This window comes from Lactuca sativa, chromosome 2 (assembly GCF_002870075.4).
Source record: "Lactuca sativa cultivar Salinas chromosome 2, Lsat_Salinas_v11, whole genome shotgun sequence".
NCBI classification, from domain to species: Eukaryota; Viridiplantae; Streptophyta; class Magnoliopsida; order Asterales; family Asteraceae; genus Lactuca; species Lactuca sativa.
In genome coordinates, this window is record NC_056624.2 from 215,191,879 (window position 1) to 215,196,904 (window position 5,026).

General features: G+C 32.7%; 1 long non-coding RNA gene across 1 annotated transcript; it reads right to left on the reverse strand.

The window, feature by feature from the left end:
* Window positions 1-1,251: 1,251 nt before the first annotated feature.
* On the reverse strand, window positions 1,252-2,361 carry LOC111905761 (uncharacterized). Its single transcript, XR_002854988.3, has 2 exons — window positions 1,945-2,361; window positions 1,252-1,824 (listed from the first exon to the last, which is right to left on the reverse strand). It is a non-coding gene; the product is annotated as an uncharacterized LOC111905761 (long non-coding RNA).
* Between the last annotated feature and the right edge of the window lie 2,665 nt (window positions 2,362-5,026).

Consider the following 5,026-nt stretch of genomic DNA (forward strand, 5'->3'; position numbering starts at 1 on the left):
TTAGCCTTAGAAATATCAAATGTATATGGGCTAACTTTCTACATGTTACCTTTAGCTCGTTTATTTATACTCCTTAGTTAGTAAATATAACATATCTAACCCCCCCCCCCCCCCCCCCCCCCCCTCTTCTTGAGAACCCCAGACGACGAAGTCTACTTTGTCGGTGTGAAAGTCATTGGTCACCAACGAGTAAAAATGTGTTTTATAACATTATAGTTACATACTTTTTAATTTAGTGGTTATCATATAAATTACTATAAATGGTTGGTTGCCGTTAAAAAAAAAGATAAGACTAATGCAATTTGTTGATGAAACATTAAGAATCTCAACCATAACTGATTATTTATTTTAGATTAGTTGACTAAAGTTTAATAAAGAACATATCGAAAACTAACATATCTAAACATTTAATTGATAGTATAATATTTTTGCGGGAGTCATACTATGTTTAATTTATTCTAGACAAATCAAGTAAACCCATAAAAATATTCATTGATCACGTAAATTATTGTCTATTTCATTTTTATATATGCTTTAACAACTTGCTTTCCAACACACAAGCATACAAAGATTATAAGATAAAAAGTTGTAGATGGACCAACTTAAGACAATGACATGTGACTCACCAATGGTACTAACATTATAAGTGCTTAAAGGACAAAATGAATAATATCTCCGAACTCATTTTGTCTAAATTAATTCCAATATATCATATCCTCAAATAGGTATGTTTAAATTCAACTTTGCCCAAAAAAGAAAAAAATTGTTTTATTATATAAGATGATATCGATTTAGTTATAAGAAAATTATCATATTTTAGAAGATAAAAGGATAATATATGTATATCTACGGAACAGTTGTTGGAAAATTATTGATTTTTTAAAAATTTTAATATTTGTTATTATAAAAAAAAACAATCAAATATATCAAGACTGATAATTATATATGTTGGTGATTTTATATCATTAATATTATTTAAGTGTAATGAAGTTAATTTGTTAATGAATGTCGATTTTACAATTATTGAACAAATTAGTATGATGCGGAGTGCAAATTTGTTTAATTTTAGACAAAATTGCAAAAATAGTCCCTGTGGTTGGCAAATTTATGTTTTTTTGGTCCAAAATGAAATGTTGGTGCACCATTGGTCCAAAATTGGATCTTTCTATTATTTTTGGTCCCTATCAACATAAAAGGACTATTATACCCTTATATTTGTTTTTTTATATTTATTCAAATGTTTTTTATTAGTTAAAATTGAGAAAGATGCCCCCCCCCTCTCTCTCTCTCTCTCTCTCTCTCTCTCTCTCTCTCTCTCTCTCTCTACACATGTGTAACCCACAGAAAGAAAAGCGTCGACTTCCTTATCCATCCAAAGCTTTATCATCTTCCTCACTCCCTTGACGGTTACTACCATTGCCATCCCTTGTTACCTGCAAATCAAAAATCAAGGTAGAAGCCCATGAAGTTGGGGTCAAAGTTGTTCTCCATTTTTGAAGAACACTAGAAGTCAAGGTTCAGATTACGCAATTTTCCCTTTTTTCTATCCTGTTTGTATGTCTCATTCATTCTTCATCTTGATTAACGATTAATTATTCAAGTTCCGGATTTGATGTGATCTCTTTTTGGATCGTAATCGGTACTATCACCACCATACACCACCAACCTTGAACTCCATTACAGCCATCCCGTTGTCACCCCTTCTAATCAGCTATCCTCACCTTCTTCTCCCCTGTTCATCAATGTGATCATCACCTCTAACGTCACCCACATCACACACCACCAGACCACCATAACCCACCATACCCGCAAGCCAACACACATCTGCCATCAAAAAAGATAAAAAAAAAAAGTAAAATAAGATTAATTCAGAAGAGAGAAAGAAGAAGGGGTTGTGATCGAGTTTAATAAAAAAAGAAAAAAAAATGAAATACACGCCTTAACCTCTTCTTGATTTACCACAAAAATCCGATTAGCACCACCAGACTCACCATCCCAACCTCATGCGATCTGAATCGAAGAAGGTGTGGTGAGAATCGAATCAGAACAGAAAATAAGGAAGGGAGGGTCGTGGTTTTTGTCGATTGAAGCTAGAACAAGAAGGAGAGTACATGCGATTGTGAGAGAAGGAGGGGGTGCATCGATTTCAGATCTGAGCTACCTGTGATCTGAAAAATTTGTTGATGAGCACAGATGGTTTTTTGGGGTGAACGTTTGATCTGAAAAGTTGAGTTCTTTGTTAATGTGTGTGTGTATGTGTGAGAGAGAGGGATAAGTGGGGTGATATATATTTTCTGGTTTTTAATTAACAGAATTACAATTCAATTAAAAGAAATAGAAAAAAACAATTTTAAGGGCATATTAGTCATTTTAGGTGGGGTATAAACCAAAACCACATAAAAATGCTAACCATAAGGACCAAACTCACACAAAGTATCCGAAATTGGACCACCGATGCACCACCAAACGTTTTTGGACCAAAACCATATAATTTTGACAAGCACATGGGCCATTTTTACAATTTTGTCTTAATTTTATTAAATTTTGTTTTTATTGAAATTATACTGCTATTTAGGGGTGAGACCCCTAAACTGACATGAGTCCGGAGGCAACGCCCCTGGGAGCGAGGTGCAAGGGATAGCCCCTAGCTCACTGGCTGGGGTCTGTTATGTTGTTATATAAAATGTCTCAGAAATCCATATTTTCTATAAATACACCCGGTTTTGTTATCCATATTTCAGACCCGGTTTTAGGTTAGGTTATGACCGTTGTGGACAATTTTGGGACATAAAACTGTTATTTGACAGTTTTAAGACATAAGTTTTATCCGATTAGAAGACGATGAATTTTATCTGATTAGAGATTTTCGAACATACCCTTGAAATGCTTTAATCTAAAAGTTTTCACAACTCTTATTGATCCAAACAATTCTATACCCTGATATATATATATATATATATATATATATATATATATATATATATATATATATATATATATATATATATATATATATATATATATATATATATATATATTACGATTACAAATCAAGATCTCTATGTGCGTCGTAATGTAATTATTTTGTTCTATAAATAAATTAATTTTGATATCTTATTGTAAAGAAAAAATAAATCTTTAAGTTTTAGATATTAATCAAACGTTCAAAAATAGAAAAACATACATATAATCATTCAATAAATGACGGGATTTTTACCTTTGCCAACTTTCTTGTTTTGGGTTTGATGTGAGCACTTTAGATCAGGATCAAATGAGTGGCCACGGTTTGGCTGTGGTTTTGCCACATTGGCAGTGGGGTTTGGGGAACACCACTTCCACATTGGTAGTGGCGTTTTGCCAAATTTGGCCGTATGTGGCTAAATTTGACTGCATCTCACTCGTCTCTCCTTACTCTCTTCTTCTACCATCTCTCATCTATTTTTCTCTTCTTCATTTCTTCTCCACCACACCCACCTCATGGTTTTACTGCACCCCAATCCTATGTGGAATTGAGGTGGAGTATTTTGTCATGGTAAAACCATGGTACCATTCTCTTCGGCCTTAATTCATTTTACCTTTTTTATGTATTATTATACTATGTGAGACTCGTGTATTACATATGTTTATTAAAAAAAATCATATTAATCATTGTAATTAGACCGTGTAAATTTCTATAAATAGCTCCTTACATTTAGCAAAATAAAGAATGAATGAACAGATTTACATTTTCAAGTGTGTTGCCGTTAATAAATATAATGATAATGATAATTAAATGAAAATGAAAAACACAAGAAAATGAAAAAAAAATACTAAAAATCTATAAAAATTTGTTAAATTCAATGAGAAGTTGATATTTGGTAAAAATGATCTTTATTTATTAAGATAGATAATTTTATTAAATATAATTATAGATTGTGTATTATGTAACTGTTTTTTAAAAACAATTGTATAAATTTTAATTAGAAAAGAAAAGATACTTGAAATCTCATACATAAAAAATAGATAATTTAAAAGTAATGGTTTAAATGATTTGAGTAGAAAGAATCCATTGCCCATAATTTTAAAGTAGATATCATGAAGTTTGAGTTAAGTTCGGAGGGCAACATCGGACCCCCTCCACGATTATTCTTAGTTTCTTTCATCTTTTGTTGTCTAAAGACTACTTGACTTTCTAAGCACATTTTTAATACAAAAACAATATTTTATATTTAGCTTATGTAGCCTTGTATGTCGATAAACCATTAATTTTTGAGTAAATTATACGAATCGTCCTTCGTTCAGGTGTCAAAAGACACGTTCAGTCTATATTTTTAAAAATTAACTCGGATCGTCCCTCGTTAGTTTTAAACTTACACGTTGCATCCATCCGGACATAAAAAGACCATTTTGCCCTTATTTATTTCCTTTTTGATTTATTTTTTAATTATTTGTTATTTATTAATTATATATTGATTTATTTATTATAAAATAATTATTATTTCCTTTTAAAAAAAGAAATAGCCTATAAATACGTTGATAACTCGTCCGGTCATCCCCTCACCCCTTTTCTTCTTCGGTGCATTTCTTATCCACAATCAACACCCCGTCGGCGACTTTTGCAACATCTCCGACCGACTCCAATATTCCGATCGTGAACCAACCAAATCAAAACACCACTAATCGCCTCTTCAGAATTCTAATCGGGGGTGTTGCAGATCCAGAAGGCGACAAGGTGTAGAAGGCGACAAGGTGTAGTACCTGGGTGAGGGTTTTCTTGAAGCACGTTGGGGACAACATCGGTGTTCTGATGGTTCGATTTCACCACATTCACCTCCGCTGAACAACACCTCTCCCCCTCTTCTTCTTTGATACTTTGAATCTAAAGCTCTGGTGCCGATTTTCATTTCCAATCTCGTCTTTTTGAATAAGGTTCGTTTTTGAAAGTGAAAACAAAAAGTTCTTGCTGGAGGTAAACGGTGGTTCTTTAAGGAGATATGGACTGGAGAAGAATGGTAACGATGACAGCCTAGAGGTTACCGACGACCAT